This window comes from Trematomus bernacchii, unplaced genomic scaffold, assembly GCF_902827165.1.
Source record: "Trematomus bernacchii unplaced genomic scaffold, fTreBer1.1, whole genome shotgun sequence".
NCBI classification, from domain to species: Eukaryota; Metazoa; Chordata; class Actinopteri; order Perciformes; family Nototheniidae; genus Trematomus; species Trematomus bernacchii.
In genome coordinates, this window is record NW_022987907.1 from 26,761 (window position 1) to 53,520 (window position 26,760).

A 26,760-nucleotide genomic window follows, 5' to 3' on the forward strand; every position below is an offset into this window, starting at 1 on the left:
CCAGAATGAAAACAGTTATATCTGATCACCCACACAGGTCTGTAGGACGCCTCTCTCCCTCCCACAGAAACAGCAGAGCCACAGTCGAGATCTCTGCAGGCAACACCTGCTGCCTTCAGAGACCAGGGAGAGATTAAGCCCACCCCTGGTCTCCATTCTCCATGATGTTTCACCTCCAGGTCTCCTGCACAGCGACTCTCTCCTCCCACCAGTCTGACCGGCTCTGAAGAGAAACAAGAGGGTGATCAGAGAGAGAATAAAGTGAGTTTGATGAGAACAGAATGAACCAATCACAGCTCCTCTCTACCTGAGCAGGTGAGGCTAACAGCTGTGCCAGGTGAGCAGGTGTTTCTCTCTGAGGCTGAGCTACAGTCCAGGAGAGCAGACTCATGGCCTCCACACTGGAACTCTTTGGTCCACATTGGAGCCTCCCCTTCTCCATAGAGCGCCCCCTGGAGGACTGAAGGAGCCCCACAGCCCAGCTGCCTGCAGACCACCTGAGCATCCTGCTGGTCAAAGTCAGCCTCACACACTGAGGACCAGGACGGGTTAGACGGGTCAGAGTTCACCTCCAGTCTACCTGAGCACAGACTGGTCCCCCCCAGCAGCCTGACAGAGTCTGCAGAGGACAGAAGATCAAACAGAGAGAGGTCAAAGACACACCATCAAAGAGATGAAACTATATTTCAGATTCAAACTGGACTCAGTTCCAGCATGAGTTGATGATGAACAACAGAACACTTCTTGATATCAGCACAGACTGCAGGTACCCTCACATCTACATCTGATACCCTCTACCAACTGGTCTCCATGAGTGAACCCTTTCCCTGTGTCTTCAACAACACCTCCTCCTCTGCAGACCCTCTGCTCCTTCTGCTCAGGGACTCAACATCATGTTTTAAAAAAAGGTTTTATTATTTCTCACCTATCTAATAAAATCTGATCCTAGAACAGAAATCCCATTAGAAACTGAATTCTAAAACATGAAAGCCAACGGAGCCGGACTCTGCTCTGAAGGAGCTTCTCGGGGTGAAGGACGCCTCGAGGAGCCCCGGCTCAGCTGATCAAAGCTGAGTCCAGGAGGTCTTGGTGCTGTTATGGTGGAACCCAAAGAACCTGCTGCTGGAAACCAGAGGCTCAGAGAGAGGTGGAGCTGAAGCAGGAGTCCTTTCAGACTGGTTGTCTCAGGGGACTCCTGAGGCAGCAGACATACATAGTTATTGTTTTAAATAAATGCAATATAAATCCACAAATACATGACTTTAAAAGTGTTAAATGTTGTGCATCAATAACATATTTGATGTTGTTACATTTCTATAAAAAAGGCTTTTGAGAGTGGATTTCTGAGACACCCTGACGCCGCTAGATTCACAAATGCATTTGTTCCAGATGGGAGTTTCTGTAGCCAATCAGATGTCTGCATCATTTAAGCCAATCACATGAGTGCGTCCCTTCCGGGCAAAATGACTGCCCTGCCCACTTCCCGGTAAAACTAAGGCATCAGAACGAAGCGGAAAACAATGATAATATCTCTTCTAGCTTGGAAGGACACGATATGAGGTCCATCCTAAGTCTCTGAACTTGAGTCCATGCTTCCTCACTTGCGTCTTTTCCTCCACACGAAGAGGGAGGGAGTAAGGAAATGTGTTTTCAGTGCAATGAGACGTCCTTTCCTCGGAGTGTGACGTTAAAGGACTTCCGTTTGTGATTCCTGATCGCTGCTGGATCGGCTGTCAGTGGCTTTAACAGCTGCACACTTCTGACAGAGTTTGTGTTTGCAGACATGTTCGCTGTTCTATTCCTAACAAGAGGCTCTCAGTTATCACAGCCAGAGCAGCAGCAGTGTGTTACCTGGCTCACCTCACACCTGCACAGTGGGGGTTCTAGAACATTTTACATGGGGTGGCAAAGGGGGGTCAAGAGGTCAGGGTGGCATGGGAGGGCCGACAGTACGTGGTATTTCATTCTGTATATAAAACCTATTTATTGTTAAATCATGGCCTAACACAGGTGTTCTTAATGCACAAGAGAAACAAGGTGTTCAGACAAACAAACTAACATATAGTATAAAACAGCAGAAAGTACGCCCTTAAACAACAAATGAAGAAGAAGAAGAAAACACAACAAAACAAACAAAATACAAGAAGAAGAAACGTTAGTATGGCGAGTTCAGATAACACACAGGAGCTAGAAGACCCACCTGCTTCTTTAAATCAGCTGTGTGGGAACATTTCGGGTTCCCTGTGGACTACAATAACGATAGAGTGCGAGTGGAGGATCGGGAGGACGGTGTGTCGGCGTTGTTCGACAGCGGTGCGGTATGCTAATGGTAACACACGCCAAACATGCTAAATCATATCAGAAGGCATCACCCAGATGTGGCAATCACCGGAGACAAAAGACAACAGCAGTTGAACAGCTTATCCCCGCTGTTTTTAAGAAGCCAATAGACATGAGAGCCGAGAGACCAAAATAAATAACGGAAGCTATTGGCATATGTTTTTCAACGGCTATGCTGCGCCCTTATGCAATAGTAGAGGACCCCGGCTTTTATTGATTGTGATTGAAACACTTTCTTATTATTTATTATGTAATATTTTCAAGACATTCTTTTTAGTTTTACAGCTTATTGAACCTTTTTGTTTGACATCAGCCATTATAGATAATATGGCCATCTGAGTGCGTGTGGTACTGTTTGTGGTTTGTTTTTAACTGTGTAATAAAGTTAATTATTCAAAATGTTAGAGTTCCTTATTTTTAAACTAACACTTGCACTACTGTTCAAAATAAATAAAAAATAAACCTGGAATTATGCATTTGGGACTTTGTTTTGCTTTTTCTTGTTGTACCGAACCCGTACCGAACTGTGACCCCCAAACCGAGGTACATACCGAACCGTGAATTCTGTGAACCGTTACACCCCTACGTATAATGGTTTATGGGTGTCACTGATAAGAGAAGAGGCAGTTTCTTCTCTCTCCCCTCACAGCAGTACACAGGGAGGGGGGCTCCTGACTTAAGGAGAAATACATTGAGGCCCTAAAAAGGTGGTTATGTCATAGCCGAGAATAATATTTTGCAAGTCCTGCAGAGTAGGGGTCATGTCCTTTTTACACAAACATGGGAAGGTGTGTCTTATGCCATAGCCATGGAATATGTCTGGTCATGTCCAGTCCTGTACATCAGAGGCCATCCCCAGTTTCCACAAATATGGGTATGGAGGAGGGGTCTTTGGGTTTTTCTATCCTGTTTTTGAGCATAAAGACACTGGTGGAGCAAACTCTCGAGAGAGGGGGGGTTCCCCTGGTATGCTCTCTCCCGGTAAAGCTCTCTCCCTGGAGAGCTGGGTTTTTGCTCTCTGTAAGGTTCTCTCAAACTTGGTAAATATCTCTCGAATTTCTTTGTTGAAAGTGGAGTGAATTTCTGGGCTGAATGAGTGGAATGATAGGAGTGTGTTTGTGAGTATTAGTAACCTCCACCTGTGAGGATCTTCCTCCGAATACATGCAGGATATAGGTATGTGTTTGTGAATGTTAGTACCCGCCATCTGTGTCGGAAAAAAGGGCATGGAATTGATGTGAATTGATTTGGTGAATGAAAGTTTGAATGTGCTTTTTATTATCACCGGTCTTTTATGAGGAAAAGCCTCTAAATTGTATCGGGAGATTTTAAATGTCACAACTGAATTGGGCAGTTGAAGTTACAAATGATGGTAATAAATGTAAAACTGTGAATTTAAGTTTCATATTAGAACATGATCCCAGCGTGATAGGTTTAGTATGATTATAATCTTGTAACGAGAGAAGGTAAAAACCCTGTATAAGTTTGGACCTATTTTTCTTCAAATAAACTGATCCCACCTTTTGGATTGGGACAACTTAAAAGACATCTGCGCTCTCCTCTCCCGCTTGAAAGGTAATATTGCACACTGCCACACTCACACTTAGGTAGGGCCACACCTCATTTACTGATATCAAAATCCTTCGGGATCGCTTAAACAGATTAAGAGGGTCGTCTGAATTGAAACAGCAGTTAATTGAACCTGGTTCTTCGGGGAGTTAATAGAGGTGAGACCTTGCTGATCGTTGGTGGATCTGAGCCAAGCAGCAAACTTACATAGACTCAATAACTTCGGTTAGGTTAATTAGTAGGTCTGAGTCATTTGCCGGAATAAATGATCAGTCCTCCCGACTCTTACACTTGCCTGCCGGCAAACGGCCTGACCCCTAGATTCCACCAGGTCCGTCTGCACCGCGTCATGTCTTTTATAACTGGACTATTAACATTATTATTAACTTTGTCTGCACAAAGTAGCCTGTCCAGGAAATATGCCCAAATCAACAAAAACTGCGAGCCGGCAAGACGCTCCGCTTCTGAAACACGCCCGGTAGGGTTTGACGCTGTAGGAGGTTGGAACAAAACCGCAGCGCAGCCGTAACGCAGCGCAGACGGACCCGGTGAAATCCCGGGGTGACTGTGATGTGTAATTTACGTGGATTTAATAGTACCGCATAGTTTAGCAAATAAAGTGATCGATCTCCCAGCGCTGTCTGTGTAGTATTTTGTACGTGACGCCCCAAACAGCGACCGTCTGTTAAAACGCTATCGATTTAAACAGCAGCGTTTTATTAATATTTAGTTTCAAGCTCTCGTCCTTTGTAAAAACAAAACTAGTGGAAGGGGGAAATGCTCCCAGGGGAATCTGATCCTCCTTCAGGTGCTGGGACAGCTCTCCTCTCTCTGTGAGGTCTGTGAACGTCGCTCCGCAGTTTAATGCAGGGCCGTAACTACGATTTGAACGGGCCTAAGATGATATTTAAAAGGATTCACTTTTAATTAATGTACTGCTTGTTTCGTTGCTTGAGAAGCTTGTGGACATAGTGTAGGTTTGTTTCTACAAGTACAGTTTTAGGGACACAAAAGTTAGGGGGCCAGCTGGGGGGGGCAAGGCTCTGTAGTGGGGGGGGGGGCTGGGGGGTCAAGGCTCTGTAGTGGGGGGGCAGCTGGGGGGGCAAGGCTCTGTAGTGGGGGGGCAGCTGGGGGGGGGCAAGGCTCTGTAGTGGGGGGCCCCCCTGTAAATCCGCCCCTGCACCTGCATATCAATGACACCCTGCCCTCTGTAATGCACAACACATGCAGAGGGACTCACACACAAAAAGTGTTTTTTATATAAATGTAACAACATTCAAATATGTTTTTGATGCAAAACATTTAACACGTTTAAATTCATATATTTGTGGATGTATATTTATTTTATTTAAAGGGGACCTATCATGCAAAATGCACTTTTGTACGTCTTTTCTACATGAATATGTGTCCCCGGTGTTCCAGGGAACTCACCAAGTGTCAGAAAACACAACCCTCTCTATTTTCCTCCATACCCAAATCTCTAAAAAAGGGGCTGCAACGGATCTGATAAAAACTGATCCAGATTTGAACACTGTCCTGACGTCAGGACGGTGGCGCTACGGCTATTGGGCCAACTCTCCACCTATCAGGGGAATGTGGGGTTGGGCCACGGCCGGCCATTGCCGCTCGAAAGCGCTGGAGACGCTGTAGTACATATGCCAGGCCTGTAAGTGGCGCTGTAGTCTGCCACAAAAGCAGCGAAGAAGACTTCCCGCCCATAGTTACCATGGTTACCCTTCTGTTTATTCTCCGCTGTGGCTTTTTTTCTCCCTCCCCGAGGCAAGCGTTTGCTCCCGCTGCTTTAATTCAATGCAATCCCTCCCCGTTGAGGCAAGCACTGTAATTCTCTCCGGTTAGTCCACCAGCAGATGACAAACACCCACTTCTCCGCCTCTTCCAAGGAACGAGGGGACCGTGCGGCAGAGTTTCAGTTTCAGTTTCTTTCGCCGGTCAAGATGTCCGTTAAAGTTTAAATCTTCCGGACAAAATTAGAAAAGTGCCGGTCAAAGGTCTTCTTTGTTATTTATTGAGCTTTAAAACAAATGAATAACGACTCTATATAATAAAACACGGAGGACGGAGATCTCTTTTTCTCCCCCTCTTCTGACAGCCCAGCAGCTGATCAGAGCACGTCTCCCCTCTCCTGCAGGGGGGCGTGGTCAGCAGAATCAGACCCGTAGACAGCAAACAGCACATAGAGCGAAATGAGGCATGGCTAAAATGCATGATCTGTTTGGTATTTTGAAAACAGAAACGTATAAATATACCTTATATAGGTATGGCCCTACAATATATCATTTAAATATAGCATGATACAGATGGAGCGTCTTATTTTGGACAGTTTAAAACGTGAGGGTCGTGATTGGTTCGTGCACGTTCCGTGATGGCCGGCCGGCCCCCAGTCTGACTTGATACCGCCCCCGTGATAAATAAATTTAATTATTGTGAAGCCAGCTGCAATGGATCATTGATCCACCAGGGGGTGCAGTGGGGTTCCACACTGGAGTCATGTGTGGAGTCTTGTACAGTATGTCTGGTACTAATGTATAGCGGATCTTTGTTAAGATCCATATGTCACGGATAGGATCATAGTCTGCGCTAAATAAGACATGTAATCATTTACAAAACATCACCATGTTGTTATTTAACAAAATAATGTTGTTTAGTCGAAAAAAACGAACGAGCCGGCTCTCCCGATTTTTAATCCTAATTTAATCATCATCATTGTTTATGTTCGCCGAATTGACATGAAATCACTGACAAATATGAATATTCTGTATTCAACTTCATTGAAACGATCAGGATGGGTGTTATTTTTCCCGTGTATTACATGGCCACATTCTCAACAAAGTTACGTAACGAAACATTCTGTATTTCAAATATTTCAAATGTCTGAAGTTAATAAATACATTCTCAGTGTTCAAGTCAATAATAGTCATATAAGAAAAGTACTGATCTAATAACAGAGATTTTATAAGGACTTTTCAATGTTCGACATCGCTCATGTGAAATACAGTAAACTGGATGTTGTGGTGCCGAGAGGCGGGGTATCAAAAGTACAAGCTAAAGTTTTATTTAGCATCTGAACACACTTGTAAACAACGTGATGCCCGGGAAGCGAAGACCCGGCGGAAACAGCTGGTCTGGTTCACTAAAATGTCCGTGTACAGTATATCTGGTACTAATGTATAGCGGATCTTTGTTAAGATCCATACAGTATGTCACGGATAGGATCATAGTCTGGATCATAGTCTGTGCTAAATAAGACATGTAATCATTTACAAAACATCACCATGTTGTTATGCGCATGTGCGAGATGTTATGCATGTGCGCATGTGCGAGATGGTCCGCCATATTGCACAACTCCGTACGGCAACCCAACTAGGACACATTTGACGTCTAGACCGTCTAGACGGCTGGCCAATATGCGAATATGCATTGCGCATGCGCGAGTCTTATGATCTTATTAGGTGAGTTAGGTGAGTTAATTATTAGTTGTTAGTTAATTAGGTGAGTCTTATTAGGATATTAATGCCATACATTTTTGCATACATATGTATTCAGTATGATAGCTGTCTAACAGAAGTTAAATCCATTTCTCACTTATTCTGACAATGTACTTAACCCCAAATAAAAGAACCCAATTAAAATAGTTGTTAAATAATGGGTGAAGTCACGTTGTAATAACAATAACTCATCTCTCTCGGTTTTTTTAGTTTTCTTTGTGTGCTTTGCCAAAAGCCACTGTGTCAAATGTCCTAGTTGGGTTGCCGTACGGAGTTGTGCAATATGGCGGACCATCTCGCACATGCGCAGTACCGATCGGGCAGGCGAACGGATCGGGTAGTGACAGCTGTAATAGTTCGTTTAGAAATCCTAGAAACACTTTATGAACAGGGTTGGGAGGGTTACTTTGTAAATGTAATCAGTTACTGATTACTGAATACATGGCTCTGAAAGCATCCGAATACAGTTACAGTTACGTATTTAAAAAAAGTAACGTAATCAGATTACTTTTAGATTACTTTCTTTATCCATCACAGATGAGAAAATAATAAAACAAATACAAAGAGGAAACAATTTGATATGTCTACCATTTATTTTAGGAGTATTAATATATTTTCAGATAGGATCATACATTTACAAAACATCACCATGTTTTTATTTAACAAATTAATCTACAATAAATCCTAATCTTATATTATAAAACATCACCATGTTTTTATTTAACAAATTAATCTACAATAAATCCTAATCTTATATTATAAGTGATCTGCTATTTTAAAGTAAATTCAACACATATCGACCCTAAATATAGCATATATTAAGAACGAGAAAGTGTTAACATCGTTTTTTGTAAACATATGACCAATGTGCGAGGGTGATGACATCAGAGCATCGTCCTATGGGCTTAGCCCCGGACAGGTACAACAGGTATTCACTCAGAGGGGGGTAGTTACCCATTTACATGTCAAAAAGCAACATACAGTAGGCGGGTGGGGGATGGTGAACGTTTACATTTCTCTACAGAATAAATTTAATTTAAGGGGAGCAGTTACTGAGAAGTATATAATGAGAACTGCTACCAATGGTGGCCTATTTAGTTTATTAAGAAATACATATTTGTAGCTTTTTTTTTATCTGCAGTAGGAAATGCAGAGAGTAGCGACAGGGCTGGTCCAACCTGATCTGTAAAGTGATCTAACTAAGTGCTATTAGCTTTCTTGACGGGGAAGTGCAGTGTAAATGGGGGGCTTATATGCATTTGAAAAGCAATATAAATCACACAGTTCGTATACAATAGGCATTAAAAGCACCGTCGATAACCATTGCCCTTCTCCTATTCAAACCAAAAGAGAAAATGCAGATATTACACTCTGAAAAGAAAGGGTAGACATATCTGTACTCTTAGTGCCAAGTAGCTAAGCTATTCATTCGCAGAAATGTAAAGTGATCTATCTAAGTTCTATTCATATTCTTGACGGGAAGAGTTAGTATACAATAGAGTTAGTATAGGCCTACTTTAAAAGCCTTCTCCAAATCAAACCAAGATATCTTGGGTATTCACTCAGAGGGGGGTCGGTGAACCGGTTTTTCGCCGGTCAACGTGTGTGAAAGTTTAAAGTTCAATCTTCCTTATTGAGCTTTAAAACAAATGAATAACGACTATATATTATAATAAAACTATATATTGAGCTTTAAAACAAATGAATAACGAATGAATAACGACTATATATTATAGGAAATGAATAACGACTATATATTATAATAAAACTATATATTATTATAAAACTACATATATAGTTATATAATAAAACGACTATATATTATAATAAAATAAACACCGGCTGTTGTTATGCCTGCTGTAACGTTTACTTACTCTGTTCTCCGCTTAAGTAATTATGCCGTTACAAGCTTCATAGTTGTATTTATCATCTAAATTTGCCGAAACAAGTTTAATATTCTGAAAGCCAAGACTTTGTTTATTTGAAATCAGATGAAAACAAACTGTAACGGCCCCATATTATTCATATTCCGAGTCATAAAGACTTTATTTAAAATAAACATTTATAACTAATTTAGGTTGTTTGAGAGGTACAGCTACCATTCTTTAATTAGATGTTTGATAAGTGCAGATCACATAGTAAAACACGTACACAGATACATTATTTTGTATTTTTATTAAATTCGACAATGTCAATTTCACTTTCCACTATGTCCACCGTTGTTTTTCACAACCAATGGCAGAACTTTATTGAGGCCTGTAATTAGTCAACTACAGGTCTCTTGAGTCAGTCTTTTTCTTCCAAAAAGCTTGTGACAAGATGTTATTGCTCTTGGGGCATTAAAAACAAGATTTTAACTTTAGTTTTTTATATAATATCTGCATTTTCTATTGTGAAAAACTAAGTCTTAGTTATTTAATATATAGCGCCATCTCCTGGTTAAACCCTGAAATTGGAGAATAGTGGGAGGGCCTAACATTCCTGAATACTGGTCTTTGGCAGGTCTTAGGCAGGTAACTGGCTGGCAGTAGGCAGGAAGCTGTATGCTGGAGTCCAAAATAAGACGCTCCATCTGTAGGTCCACTTTAAAACAGTAACTATTTGTGTTTGGATCAGAAATATATTTGTGAAACTTTTTTACATTTATACAAACCGCTAAGTATGTGTGTGTGCGTTGAATCATATTTGTGTGGATGGATGTGTATATAAATCCAGAATTACATTTGTGAATCCTTCTGTGTGCATTCAATTATTTTGAGAGTGATCTGACCCCACACATCTGGAGCGTCACGCTGCTCCAGCTGCTCCAGCTGCTCCAGCTGCTCCAGCTGCTCCAGCTGCTCCAGCTGCTCCAGCATTCAGCTAACGCTCTCCTAACTCCAGCTGCTCCAGCTGCTCCAGCTGGAGCAGCTGCTCCAGCATTCAGCTAACGCTCTCCTAACTCCAGCTGCTCCAGCTGCTCCAGCATTCAGCTAACGCTCTCCTAACTCCAGCTGCTCCAGCTGCTCCAGCATTCAGCTAACGCTCTCCTAACACCAGCTGCTCCAGCTGCTCCAGCATTCAGCTAACGCTCTCCTAACTCCAGCTGCTCCAGCTGCTCCAGCATTCAGCTAACGCTCTCCTAACACCAGCTGCTCCTTAAAGTACCGTGCACTGATGCATATTCACATATAAACATACATTTAGCTGTCAGTTGAAAACACTGTGGTCTAAATAAAGGATGTTAAATATAAAGTCTCTCTCATATGTGCATGTGGATAGTATGTAAATTGTAATCCCTGTAATGCTAATGTATGATGTCCTTTTGTTGTTCTGTTTATGTTTTTAATGTTTCATGTGGAACCTACTTGAGCAGGTCTCCCTTGAAAAAGAGGTCAATGATCTCAATGGGATACAACCTGGATAAATAAAGGTTTGAAATGAAATGAAATGAATATTAAATATTACGTATGTTCAGATTTTAAACCTTGTGTATGTGATTACACTTGATTACCCGTAATAAACAAAAAAATCTTCTGCCACATGAATATTAAACGGATTTTCATACAGATTGTAATGGATACTAAATTAAATGTCTCACTGCTACCAGATTCATGTTCAGTGACATTTATATCATGTCTGGATTTGTTCCAGACACTTTTTAATCTCGGATAACCCCCCCATGAACTGTGGTTGCTTCAAACGACTGTCTTAGATAATGTCACTGATGATGTCAAAGATAAGCTTACCTGAGCAGGTGAGATCCAGGATGAGTTCAGAGGAAGATGAGTGTGCACACTCCCTCACAGCAAATCCAGAATGAACACACTTAGAGCTGATCGTCCACACAGGTCTCCTTGAGGACTCCTCTCTCAGTCCCACAGAAACAGCAGAGCCACAGTCGAGACCTCTGCAGACGACATCTGCTGTCTTCAGGGTCCAGGGAAAGCCATAGCCCCCCACTGCTCTCCATTCTCCCTGATGTTCCACCTCCAGTTCTCCTGCACAGCGACTCTCTCCTCCCACCAGTCTGACAGAGTCTGGAGAGGACAGAAGATCAAACAGAGGTCAAAGACACACCATCAAAGAGATGAAACTATATTTCAGATTCAAACTGGACTCAGTTCCAACATGAGTTCATGATGAACAACAGAACACATGTTGATAAGAGCACAGACTGCAGGTACCCTCACATCTACATCTGATACCCTCTAGCAACTGGTCTCCATTAGTGAACCCTTTCCCCGTGTCTTCAACAAAACCTCCTCCTCTGCAGACCCTCTGCTGCTTCTGCTCCTTCTGCTTCATTTATTTTAGTTCACATTACATTGATACATTTTTACGGACACAGAAAGCAGAGAAAGAATCTGGAGTGAGACGGCCCCTGCTGTGAGGACGATGGTCAGAACCAGAAAACCTTTATTAGTCCCACAGAGGGGACATGTACGTTGTTACAGCAGAAAAGAGCCAAAGACAGCTTAATGTTACACATGTTACACACTGGATGTGCCGTCATTTCTTACAGCTCAATACGGAAAAAAACAAAGTAATTGTTTTTGGAACCAAAGAAGAGAGAGTTAAAGCCACTGCACACCTGGAATCACTCCAACCCAAAAGTCAACCAAGAAACCTAGGTATCATTTTAGACTCTGACCTCAATTTGAACAGCCACATCAAAGCAATCAACAGATCAGCCTTCTACCATCTACTAAATACCTCGCGTATTAAAGACCTTATGTTCAAGCAGGACCTTGAGAAAAGTGTCCATGCATTTGTTTTTAGGAAGCTACTGCAACAGCGTCTTCACAGGCCTCACAGAAAAATCACTCCGTCAACTCCAGCTAACTCAAAATGCTGCAGCCAGAGTTAACCCGGACAGATCACATCACTCCAGTGCTGAGATCGCTGCATTGATTGATTGATTGATTGAAAAGTTTATTAACAGCTTGTATATTGGGTACAGTACAGTACAGCTCAAAACATACAATTGTTAAGGGGATGCAGACCAGAGAAAGACTTTCGTCTTGTTTACATCAGGGTCCCCCATTTCCAATTCATCATATCATTTAAGACATATAAGACATATTTGACATACAGATGGCTTATTTACAATTTACATACAGGTGGTTTTTTACATACAGATGGCTTATTTACAATTTTCATTTTAGATTTCGTTCTAATACATCCTAACCGGACATTTAAGACATACCAAGTCTACAGATATACAGTTAGTAACAGAGTCTAAAATGCGAGTATATACATAGATGGGGGGGGGGAAGCTGTCCATTGTACGACAGGTTGAGATTTGTACCATTACCGGGGCCAGTTTTGCAATGCTTTCCCCCGAAGGTGCTCTTTAAGAGAGGTTTTGAAGGTAAGTATAGTTTTACTTTCCTTTACAGTTGTGGGAAGAGCGTTCCACCTTGATGTGGCATAATTGCGAAACGTGTATTCCCCTTTTTTTGTGCCAAATCTGGGTTTTACATGATTTGTGGAGCTCCCTCTGGTGTTATGATCATGGTATTCCTTGACCTTTGGGAAGAATTTTGACATGTACATGGGTACCATAGAGGTGTAGTGGATCTTGTAGACCAGGCCCATTGCAAGTAGCTGTACTCTGTCGTCTACTCTAAGCCATCCTAGGTTGTCAAAGTGGGCAGAGGTGAGGTGGGTTCTAGATGAAAGGTCAAGCAGTAGTCTGACCAGTTTATTTTGCGATGTTTGAAGTTTTATTTTTAGCGCCTTGGAGGTGCTATGGTACCATGATGTGCAAGCATAGTCATAGTACCCTTGAATGAGTGCTCCTGCCAGAGTTTTCAGGGTGTTTTTGTTTACCAGAGAGGAGATCCGGTATAGGAATCTAGTTCTTTGATTGACTTTTTTTATTACATTGGATGCCATTTTGTCACAGGAGAGGTTTGCCTCAAGAATAGATCCTAGGTATGTAATTTCCTTCTTACTTGTGACAATAATGTCACCCACTGCAACTGAGAAGTCGTCGGATTTGCTGAGATTATGTTTCGAACCGAAGAGAATGGACTCTGTTTTACCCAGGTGTAATGATAATTTATTATCGGCGAGCCAGGTGCAGATTCTGCCGAGCTCGGAGCTGAGGGTTTTTTCAACCTGCAATCTGCTCCTGTCAGAGACCAGCAGGGCTGAGTCGTCCGCGAACAGGAACAAGTTGCAGTCACATGCTGATGACATGTCATTTGCATAAATTAGGAACAGTAACGGACCTAATATGCTTCCTTGTGGAACACCACAGCTCACTGGGAGGGGGGGGGACAGAGTACCGTTTACCTCCACCATCTGTTCTCTCCCCTCCAGGTAGGATTGCATCCAGCTCACCGATAGTTTATCAAAACCAATTGCTTTTAGCTTGTCAATCAGAATGGGGTGATTGACAGTGTCGAAAGCCTTTTGTAGGTCCAGCATCACCATGCCGCAGTATTTACCCTCGTCCACCTCTTGTTTGATGTGGTCGTTCAAATAAAGAAGGCATGTGTCAGTGGAGTGGGATGTTCTAAAGCCAGATTGAAATTCATAGATTAGTTTCTTTTCTGCGAGGTACTTTTCGACCTGTTCATATACTATTTTTTCCATGACTTTCGAGATGGAGGTAAGTATAGAAACAGGGCGGTAGTTGCCTGGGTCCAATTTGCTGCCCTTTTTGTGCAGGGGGGTTACTCTTGCAATTTTGAAGTCTTTGGGTACTTTTCCCTGTTTTATGGAGAGGTTAATTATGTGAGCTATGACTGGTGAGATGGCGGTTGCTGTGTCTCTGAGGAATTTGGAGGGGATATTGTCGTGGCCAGTGGCCTTGTTAGGTTTGAGGGCGCTCAGTTTAATGAGTACCTCTGCTGTTGTTACCCTTGCTAGACTGAAATCATCTTTGCGTACCCCTAGGTTTTTGTAGTAGGTCATGATGTGATCTACTCCAAAAAGCCCTGAGTGGGAGGGTAATTTATTTACAAGAGTTGTGGCTATGTTTGTGAAAAAAATGTTCAAGTACTTGGCCACATCCAGTTTGTCTGTGATGAGCCTGTTATCTGTCTTTATGTTTACGTTTGAAAATCTCGTTTTGAGTTTTTTACTGCAGCCAAGCTGGTTATTGAGTAATTTCCAAAGTTCACGGGGTTTATTTTTGTTTTCCTCAGTTTTGTCATTGATGAAATTCTTTTTGGCAGTTTTGATCATGGAGCTTACGTCATTTCTTAGTCTGTTTCTTTCAATTTTTAGTTCAGTCACGTGGGCCTGGAGTTCACTGCTCGTGCTTTTGGAAAGCATTGACTGACTTTTATGAAACTCAGAGCATTTTTTGTCTCTGGTTTTCATGGCGGTCAGTATGCCGGAGTGCATCCACGGCTCAGCGCGATTTTTTACCCTGGTTGTTCTTAGGGGGGCCAAATCATTGAGTATTGCAGAGAATTTGTTTTTGAAACCAAGCCATGTTTCTTCAACTTGTGTACCACTGAGCTCATCTGACCAGTCCAGGCTCTCCAGTTCTAGGTTAAAGGCCTCGCTAGAGTAGTTTTTGAGGTCTCTAGATATGACTGTTTTGTGACAGCCGGCCTTTTGTTTTAGCTTTTTGCGGGTACAGAATATCATATAATGATCACTTAAACCGCATGCTATAACCCCTTTACTGGAGATCCTGGACCTGTCAGAGGTCAGAATGAGATCAATGGTAGTTTGTGTTGTTTCACATACCCGGGTGGGTTGGGTGATTAGCTGGCTGAAGCCGTGCAGATCACAAATCCTACTGAAGGACTTGAAGACGGACGTGTCTTTACGTTGCATATCCGTGTTCCAGTCTCCAATAATAATTGTCTCTACATCCCCCACATCAGCCAAACACCCATCTAATGTATCATAAAAGTCACTCTGTTCCGGTGGTCTATAGATTGTCCCGACTATTACAGATTTAGCATTGTCAAAAAGAATTTCAACCCACACAGATTCAATATTTTCATGATGCAGGTCAGTACGGTTTTTGAAATTGGTGTCTTTATGTATGTACATGCAGACACCACCTCCATTCACGTTCCTGTCCCTTCTCACTACAAGATAATCTTCAATTTCAATCTCTGAATCTGTAATGGAATTGTCCAATTTGGTCTCAGAAAAGCATAATATGCTTGCCTTACCGTTCATGAACAGTTGCCTGAGTTCAGCCAGTTTGTGTCTCAGGCTGTTAGTGTTCAGATGAAAAATATGTAGTCCATTTTTGTTGTTTAAATGCATAATGTCGTCAGCTTGAAGATATTTGTCTTTGTCCGTTACAGCAAACGGCTTGCGGCCTGCCGTGGTGCTTGGAGCGGTGGGGGTGGTGGGGGGGGGGAGGCTCCGTTGTAGCTTTAGCCGTCGATATGCTAGCAGGGTGGCTAACAACATGGTGGATATTTGTTCCCATCGGATCTCGGTTCTCTTCCTCTCGTCACTGCCTCATGCGTGTCTGTCTGCCGAGGCGTCCCCGGGGGAATGTCGAAGTCTCCGTTGATTCCTCGGTCTCCGCTGTCTCCATGGTCTCTGTTGTCGTCGCGTAGTTGTTGCTGTAGCGGAAGAGATGCTAGTTGTGATGCTAGTTGTGATGCTAGCTCCTCGAGCCTGCAGGAATGGCTTCTTGTCTGCACCGGGCCCGGATTCAGATGGATGTCTCCCGCTAACAATAAGACCAAGACGATCATACTTCTTCGGTCTAGTTTGCCTGACGGGGGTAAGTACTTTCGCGTCGGGTTTGCAGTTAATAATGCATGAATGCTTGCACTTCCAAAAGCGAGGTGTTTCCTTTCCCAGCCGTTGAGAAGGTAAAAGTCATTGTGGTTCATTTTATCCCTGCTTTCACTACTCTCCTTCTCTAAGTGATGTTGCCTCATTGATGAGTTGAGGTAGGAGTCCATAATCCATATTGTCAGGAGGATGAAATATGTAAAAAATCGTGAGGAATAACCTCCAAAGCGGGAGCTCTCGAAAATGCGACCACTCATAGCGAAACCGGAAGGCTGGACTTGGCATTGGCTTCCAGTGAGGGACAGAATTGATTTTAAGATGTTATTGCACACATATAAAGCACTAAACGGGCAAGGACCCAAATATATCAAGGACCTCCTTCAGCGGTAGGAACCCAGCAGACCCCTCAGGTCTTCAGGCCGGCTCACTGTTCCATTTGATCAAAGCGTGGGGAAGCAGCTTTCTGCATTTCTGCTTTCCCTCAGCTCCTTATGTGAACTCACGTGACGTGATTCAAGATGGCGCCTGTGTCGGCTCAGCCGCTCCCTCAGCTCTCTACCTTTAGCGATCCTGTTTTTGTTTTATGTTTGTCAGAATGTCTCTGCTCTGCTCGTTTATGATCGCCAAGCTCTCCTCCACCTCAGACCCTCACTGGAGTTGATACTGCTGCCCAAACCTACATCTGGCAACCATAAATCGTCCCCCCCCCCCCTCTACTGTCGAATATTCCCACCTACCTGCTCCGGTTGCCCTGCATCCTGCCTCGCCTAAAGCGCTTTAGACGACGGGGAAAGCGTGGTGGTGCGCTGGTCCATCTTAAGGCATACCTGACGGCTTCTCCTGGGACTTATCCACGCCTCGGATGTCATGGCCCTCCCGCTGCACGCCAAGTGAGGGATCGGTGGATTCGCCCCGTTTTTCCGGAGCTCCGGACTCTGAGGGGCCCGCTGGCAGCTCCTCCTGCCCGACTGACTGCTCCCGGCCCGCGCGGCGTTCAACACGCACATCTTCGTCAGCTGAGACGCACTACACCTTCGGCAAGCCCGGAGCGAAAACTTTGCATGGCTTTGCTAAATGCTAGGTCGATAGCAAACAAAACGTTCCTGCTAAACGACCTCTTCACCTCTCGTGAATTGGATTTTATGTTCCTGACGGAGACCTGGGTCCACGCTGGCGTGTATACACCGTTCTCTGAACTTCTTCCTCCTGACTGTACATTCTTCAGCTCCCCCCGTGCCACCGGCCATGGTGGGGGCATAGCATCAGTGTTTAGAGCTAGCCTCCAAAGCCGATTGCTTCACCCTGTATCTAGCTATGCCAGCTTTGAGTTGCAGCTTTTTGAACTGAACCCGGCCTCGCCTATACTCTGCGCAGTCGTGTATCGTCCGCCAAAGTGTAATAAGGATTTCATAAATGACTTTTCTGACTTTCTGTCCGGGATCATGGTGAAATATGATCGTGTTTTGATTTCCGGAGACTTCAATGTCCATGTGTGTTGCGAGTCCAAACCTCTGGTTAGGGACTTTTTAAATCTCCTTGATTCTTTTGGTCTCGTTCAGTCCGTGGCTGGCCCAACACACGGAAAAGGACACACTTTGGACTTAGTATTATCGTTTGGACTGTCTGTATCTGTGGATGAAATATGTGCAGCAACGCGTATCTCAGACCATTTACCGGTTCTGTTTACAACCTCCATCCCTTCCGCAGGAGTCGAATCACGTGCCCCGGCGCGTCGTCTGCGTTCGATTAACCCCTTGACTGCCTCACAGTTCTCTGATGTTTTTAATGCTTCTCCGATCTGTAAATTAGAGGTGAACTGTGCTTTTAATGCTGATGAGCTTATCTCCATGTTTGACTCGACATGCACACTAATACTGGATTCTGTTGCTCCTTTTACGCTTAGACGCACCAAAGTTCTATCAGAGCCGTGGCTCAATGACTGTACTCGTGATCTTAGACGCGCTTGCAGGCGTGCAGAGAGAAAATGGAAAAAGGATAAACTCCATGTCTCCCTAGAAATCCTTCGTGCTTGCCTTTCTGACTACCAGACGGCAGTCAAAGCAGCCAAAACAGAGCACATTTCTCTGTTCATCTCCAAAAACAGCCATAAACCTCAGGTTCTTTTTAATGTCCTCAACTCTATCATTAATCCCTGTGATGTTTCTTCTATTGTCCCATCGACTACTCTCTGTGATAAGTTTCTTACATTTTTTATTGAAAAAGTATCTGCTCTTAGGCTAGCCCACACTAGTGCTACCCCAGATCCTGCTCCTTTTCTGTGCCCCGCTGTCCTCGACCACTTTGACCCTGTATCCCTCTCTTCTCTCTCGGATGTAGTCAAGCACCTGCGGCCGACAAACTGCACCTCAGACAGCATTCCCTCTCGCCTTCTCAGAGATGTTTTTGATTCAGTTGGAGCAAGTATTTTATTACTTTTAAACACCTCTCTTACCTCAGGATGTGTCCCAGCTGCCTTCAAACATGCCGTGGTTAAGCCACTACTTAAAAAGAAAAATCTCGACCCCTCCATTCTCGCAAATGTTAGGCCCATCTCCCAGCTACCTTTTTTATCAAAAGCCCTGGAGCGAGTAGTCTACGCCCAGCCGCAGTCTTTTTTAACCACGCATGGAATCCATGAAAAGTTTCAGTCTGGCTTCAAACCCATGCACAGCACTGAAACAGCCCTTTGAAGAGTTTTTAATGATCTGCTCCTAGCCGCCGACTCAGGCAGCCCAGCTGTCCTGGTGCTATTAGACCTGACAGCTGCCTTTGACACTGTGGACCATAGCATCCTGCTGTCACGGCTTGAACAGTCCGCTGGCATCACAGGCTCTGCCCTTGCATGGTTCAGGTCCTACCTGACAGACCGCAGCTTCTTAGTGCAGCTAGGTGCCTTCTCCTCTGCGAAAGCCCCTCTTACCTGTGGGGTTCCCCAAGGCTCGATTCTGGGCCCCATCCTTTTTCTACTGTACATACTGCCTCTATGTTCAATTCTCACTAAACACAATATCCCCTTCCACTGCTACGCCGACGATGTACAGATCTATCTGCCTCTCAAAGCAAATGTCAAACACTCACTACAGCAGTTGATGGACTGCTTAGCAGAGATAAAATCCTGGCTGAGCAAAAACGTTCTCAACCTCAACGAGAGCAAGACTGAGGTCATCTTTTTTGGACCACAACCTCCAGCCTTTCCGGTTGATATTCTGGGCTCTCTCAATAAAAACATCCTCCCCTCGGTCATGAACCTTGGAGTGACCTTCAATAGCACTTTTAAATTCGACAAGCAGGTCAGCACCGTAGTCAAATCCTGCTTTTTTGAAATAAGACTATTGGCCAAAACCAAGTCGTAATTATCTTTTAATGACTTAGAAAGGGTTATTAATGCCTTTGTAACCTCGAGACTGGACTATTGTAACGCTCTGTATGTGGGTATGGACCAGGCCTCAATTAAACGCCTGCAGCTAGTCCAAAACGCAGCTGCACGTTTGCTGACTGGTCACAAAAAGCGTGACCACATCACCCCTATTCTGGCCTCACTACACTGGCTTCCAGTTCGGTTCAGAATTGATTTTAAAATCCTTTTATTTGTTTTTAAAGCACTAAATGGGCTGGCTCCGGCCTATATAGCTGAACTCCTCCAGCGCTACACCCCAGCCAGAGCTTTAAGGTCTGCTGACCAACTGCTGCTGGTAGTGCCCAAGACCAGGCTCAAAACCCGAGGGCACCGAGCCTTCTCAGCAGCTGGCCCGAGGCTCTGGAACACTCTGCCCCTCCATGTGAGGTCGGCCCAGACCCTAGGGGTTTTTAAATCTAAACTAAAAACACACTTCTTCTCTCTGGCTTTCTAGTCAGAGCGGAGCACGACTCCTGACTTTTCCCTGTGTTTTCTTTATTTTTTTTTTATTTTTTTTTATATATATCTGTTGTAATTTATTGTCGTTTATTGTGATTGTAGTAATGTGTTTTTATTACATGTACAGCACTTTGGCTCGACCAAAAATCGCTTTTAAATGTGCTTTATAAATAAAACCTGATTTGATTTGATTTGATTTGATTTGCATTCATGCTCCTAATGCACGGAACAACTCCCAGAACATCTGAGAATGGCTAGCGCGTTAGAATAATTTAAATCAGGTCTAAACACATTTCTCTTTAACATGGCTTTTTAATTTTCTATGTTTTGAACTGTTAAACATGGTTTTCTTTCTTTGAATTGTTTTGTGTGTTTTTGTATTTCCTCTCACTTTGACCATATTCAAATGTATTGTGTTTATATCTGTTTGATCCTGTGAAGCACTTTGCATTGCATCACTGTATGCATTGTGCTGTACAAATGAATGGCCTTGCCTTAACTTGCATGCATCAAAATGTATTAAAGTAAAAAAAAGTTATAATATAATAAAACTTTACAAAATACACATCCTGTAAGAGTTGTTAGGGTTTGGTGTCGGTGACTCCGCTCTCACTCTTTTTAAAACTCTGAACATGGATTGTTGTGACTCTGTAAATGAGTACTATATGTTCCTCCTTCATCTGCGGGGTCTGTGGGACGTCCTACGTTGTGTTTGAGAGCTATGTAAGCCAATCACAACCGGCCATTTTACATTGGCCTGTTGTGATTGGATAGAACAGGAGTATTCAACTAAAATTCAACAAGGTCCAGTTAGAGAAAATGTGTCCATGCAAAGGTCCATCAACATGTCTAAGTTGCTTTATGAATGAGTGTGATATATATTGAAGTAGCTGCAGCTTTATCAACGTCTGCATGTCATCAACAACTGACTGCCAAGCAAATAAAGAAACAATATTGAATTCAATGAACAATGAACTAAACAGATATACAGTAACATACTGTGGATCTGTGTAATGTTCCTCTCGGGCTGCATTTAAAAATAAAATAGAGGAAATAAATAAATAGCTTTTGAAAATGTGTGCATCTTAAAAGTGCTTCATTTTAGATAAATCAAATCAAGTGTAGCAGCAGCTGGAGTTTCCCTTTTTCTTTGTTAACCGTTTCACAAAATGGATTCAGTAAAGACAGATCAACATGTACGGCACTAATGGAATTAAGTGAGGAAATAGCAAACTGCATGGACAATAAAAAACTAGCAGTGGGAATATTCATAGAGCTACAAAAAGCATGTGACACCATAGGTCCCAACATGTTACTGACAACACTGGAAAGGTATGGCATCAGAGGGTGAGACTGGCTGAGAGATTATTGAAGCCACAGACGACACTTTGTTAAATAGGTAAACATGAATCAGAAGACATTAACGTAACTTGTGGAGTACCTCAGGGCTCTGTGTTGGGTCCACAGCTGTTCATCATATACATCAACCATATTTTCAGAGTATCAAATATATTGACATTCATTTTATTTTATTGCAGACTCCACCTGCTGCTCCACCTGACTCCACCTGCTGCTCCACCTGACTTCACCTGCTGCTCCACCTGACTTCACCTGCTGCTCCACCTGACTCCACCTGCAGCTCCACCTGACTCCACCTGCTGCTCCACCTGACTCCACCTGCAGCTCCACCTGACTCCACCTGCAGCTCCACCTGACTCCACCTGCTGCTCCACCTGACTCCACCTGCAGCTCCACCTGACTTCACCTGCTGCTCCACCTGCTGCTCCACCTGACTCCACCTTTAACTTCACGGTGAACTCGTATTGATTTTCAGTTTAGGATCTTTGACTGAAAAAGAGTTGTATATTTACAGACTGTTGCAAAAACTAAGCAGCTTATAAACATCAGATTTGATAACAAAAATATGTTAACAAAAAATATTTTTGGAGTTTAATTTTTGTTATTTTTAATCCAAGAAATGCTGATTTGAAACCGTTGTTACGTATTACGGCATTTCCTGTTTCTGCCGGAGAGAGGGGAGTTCGTCCCAAAGCCTCCTGCTGTATTTACACCCTCCATCTGACAGGAGGAGACTACAGACGGAGTTCACTCCATCACGGAGGGGGAGTGGGTAGGGTGTGGTTTGTAATTGGGCTACTGTCTCCCGCTCTCTCGTCTCTTCTTCTGTGTTTCTCTCCCTGTATCGCTCACTCGTCTCTTTCGCCCCCTGTAGGCGGCGGTTAAAATTGAAATCCCCTATTCATGTATTGATTATAGGTCCGGGTCAGTATAGGTCGGCGTCTGGGTCCGGACCCGGACCGCGGTCCGCCTGTTACTGAACTATGGGACAGAACATCTCACACAACGGAAGCCTGATTACGTCAATACATGTTGCTTCTAATTGTATTAATTTTTTAAAGGGAAACTTATTTTTGCTATTATTTAATTATTTAATTATTCATTTTGATAATCAAAACAAAACAAAATTAATCGATGATGTCACTGATGATGTCACTGATGATGTCATTGATGATGTCACTGATGGGCTTACCTGAGCAGGTGAGATTCAGGAAGTAGAAAGAGGAATCTGATGCTGCACACTCCCTCAGAGCAGATCCAGACTCAACACAGTTATATCTGATCCCCCACACAGGTCTCTCTGAGGACTCCTCTCTCCGTACAGAAACAGCAGAGCCACAGTTGAGCTCTCTGCAGGCGACTGCTGCTTCCTTCAGGGTCCAGGGAGAGTTAGAGCTCCCCACTGGTCTCCATTCTCCCTGATGTTCCAGCTCCAGAGCTCCTGCACAGCGACTCTCTCCTCCCACCAGCCTAACACCAGGCTCTGAAGAGAAACAAGGGAGTCATGTTCCTTCATTGATATTAGCAGATTCTAGTAATTAATCATTTAGACCAAAACACAAATTGAATAGTAATTGCTCTAAATTATGTATCATAACACATGAATTGTTACAAAACTAAATCCCCAAAAATACCATAAAGATTTTCAACAAAACTGAAAAAAATAACACAAAAGCCTTTTTTCTGATTTTGTTGTTTGAGTCCAAAAACCATATCAGCAAAATCAAATTCAAGAATGGTCCGATTTTAGATTTTAAATATCGGTTTATTGGTTTTCTGTATGGAGGTAGAATTAAATATACAAAGATAAAAGCCAAGAGCATTGAATATCTCTGCTGTGACTTTGCAATCTCCCAACCTGACAACAATAACCAGATATGTGTTCAAAGAAATGAATAAATAACATAATGCAACCTCTGTGCAAAGCTTTAGTGACCTACAGCTCAATGAGACTACATGAACCAGCTATACAAGTCTTACTAATCAATATCATTAATAGTCATGTTAAAAATTATATATTTGAATTATTATTAATTTATTCTGAAATCAAATTCATTATATGTTTGAGCTAATGCACGTACTTTACTGTAATGCAACCCTATTCATGAATAATGTGATTCATATTAATGATGATTATTATGTGTAAGTAACTAGACTTGCTCGCAGGAGAACCCAAACGTGTTTGTAACATGTGATGATCTGATGGAGAACCCCAACATGGTTGTAACATGTGATGATCTGATGGAGAACCCCAACATGGTTGTAACATGTGATGATCTGATGGAGAACCCAAACTTGTTTGTAACATGTGATGATCTGATGGAGAACCCCAACATGGTTGTAACATGTGATGATCTGATGGAGAACCCCAACATGGTTGTAACATGTGATGATCTGATGGAGAACCCCAACATGGTTGTAACATGTGATGATCTGATGGAGAACCCCAACATGGTTGTAACATGTGATGATTTGATGGAGAACCCCAACATGGTTGTAACATGTGATGATCTGATGGAGAACCCCAACATGGTTGTAACATGTGATGATCTGATGGTATTTATAAAGTATAATCATGAAACGTGGTGATGATGAAAAGGTGATGATGGTTTGTTGTTTACCTTTGAAGTATATCCTGGTTACCATGGTAACATGATACATGATGAAACTAGGATCAGTTAGTGGTGAAGTCTTTAAACTACATCATGCTTTATGATAAAGGTTGTTTACAGACTGGAATCACTTGAAGAGTAACAGGGTGAATACACTGAGCACTTTACCTGTTGAGTTGTGTTCTCCTTCAGCCTGGAGTCCTGAGGAGGAATCAGAAGATAAGGTAAACAGAGTTTTCTATCATCTCAGGAACACGTCAGTGAACTCACTCTGGAGTCATTTCACCAGTTTACTAAAGCTGAGAATAACACGTTCATACAGAGAAGTCACATATTCAGAGTTAAAGCAACAGTTCAGAGAATATGCTCCTTCAGTTCAAATGAGTCATGGAGCACCATCATCACACTGAAACATGTTCTACAGCAGGGGTGCCCAACCTTTTGGAACCGAGAGCTACTTTTAAAGTTGCCAGTGTGCCGAGATCTACCAGTCCAAATAGAGAGGTGTAGCCATTACTGACAGCCTACTACCAGGTAAATACACACTTCTACTTGTATAAAACTGACCTTTGTACGATTAATACTTCATCAAATACTGCAGATCCTTTCTCTTACCTCTTTCTAATCTACACACATACAAGTATTTAACTGAAGTTACACAACAGTGTTGTTGATACACAGTTGGAGTTTATTCACACGTCACAAACCACAGTGGGTAATGTTTTCAAGAAACATTGAACAGTGCTGCCACATATGACACAGGAGAAAAAGAAAAGACTCTGAACCCTTTCTTTGCCATTATATACAAATAGTGTTGCTACAAAAGTATAAATTAGGCTTACTAATAAGACAACTAAGATCTGAAGCTACACAGGAAGCTGCTGCATTTGAGTAGAGTATACAAATAAATGCCTTTAAAATAGGATGCAAGCAACACTAGTTTCTTAACCTGAATTGATAATAGACTATAATCAATTTAAGTTTGCATTCTTATACCATTTTGTACAATAATTATAATGAATAAGTTCAAACAAACTCAAACTTACAGCTGATTAATAACGGTATCTAACTTGAGTTTTTATTATATCAAAAACCTGTTGAAATGCTACTGTTATTTTTACTGTCCCCAAAAAGCGCGTCGGCAGCCTCCAGGAATGCTTCTTTCACAACTTCGCCGTCTTTAAAAGACTTCATGTGTTTGGCAGAACGTGCCTGACACGATAAGATGCTATGGTAGCAGCCTTGCTCTTGTTGTTGGGCCTGACACGATGAGATGCTATGGTAGCAGCCTTGCTCTTGTTGTTGGGCCTGACACGATAAGATGCTCTGGTAGCAGCCTTGCTCTTGTTGTTGGGCCTGACACGATAAGATGCTATGGTAGCAGTCTTGCTCTTGTTGTTGGGCCTGACACGATGAGATGCTATGGTAGCAGTCTTGCTCTTGTTGTTGGGCCTGACACGATGAGATGCTATGGTAGCAGCCTTGCTCTTGTTGTTGGGCCTGACACGATAAGATGCTATGGTAGCAGCCTTGCTCTTGTTGTTGGGCCTGACACGATGAGATGCTATGGTAGCAGCCTTGCTCTTGTTGTTGGGCCTGACACGATAAGATGCTATGGTAGCAGCCTTGCTCTTGTTGTTGGGCCTGACATGATGAGATGCTATGGTAGCAGCCTTGCTCTTGTTGTTGGGCCTGACACGATAAGATGCTATGGTAGCAGTCTTGCTCTTGTTGTTGGGCCTGACACGATAAGATGCTATGGTAGCAGCCTTGCTCTTGTTGTTGGGCCTGACACGATAAGATGCTATGGTAGCAGCCTTGCTCTTGTTGTTGGGCCTGACACGATGAGATGCTATGGTAGCAGCCTTGCTCTTGTTGTTGGGCCTGACACGATAAGATGCTATGGTAGCAGCCTTGCTCTTGTTGTTGGGCCTGACACGATAAGATGCTCTGGTAGCAGCCTTGCTCTTGTTGTTGGGCCTGACACGATGAGATGCTATGGTAGCAGCCTTGCTCTTGTTGTTGGGCCTGACATGATGAGATGCTATGGTAGCAGCCTTGCTCTTGTTGTTGGGCCTGACACGATAAGATGCTATGGTAGCAGTCTTGCTCTTGTTGTTGGGCCTGACACGATAAGATGCTATGGTAGCAGTCTTGCTCTTGTTGTTGGGCCTGACACGATGAGATGCTATGGTAGCAGCCTTGCTCTTGTTGTTGGGCCTGACACGATGAGATGCTATGGTAGCAGCCTTGCTCTTGTTGTTGGGCCTGACACGATAAGATGCTATGGTAGCAGCCTTGCTCTTGTTGTTGGGCCTGACATGATGAGATGCTATGGTAGCAGCCTTGCTCTTGTTGTTGGGCCTGACACGATAAGATGCTATGGTAGCAGTCTTGCTCTTGTTGTTGGGCCTGACACGATAAGATGCTATGGTAGCAGCCTTGCTCTTGTTGTTGGGCCTGACACGATAAGATGCTATGGTAGCAGCCTTGCTCTTGTTGTTGGGCCTGACACGATAAGATGCTATGGTAGCAGCCTTGCTCTTGTTGTTGGGCCTGACACGATGAGATGCTATGGTAGCAGCCTTGCTCTTGTTGTTGGGCCTGACACGATGAGATGCTATGGTAGCAGCCTTGCTCTTGTTGTTGGGCCTGACACGATGAGATGCTATGGTAGCAGCCTTGCTCTTGTTGTTGGGCCTGACACGATAAGATGCTATGGTAGCAGCCTTGCTCTTGTTGTTGGGCCTGACACGATGAGATGCTATGGTAGCAGCCTTGCTCTTGTTGTTGGGCCTGACACAAT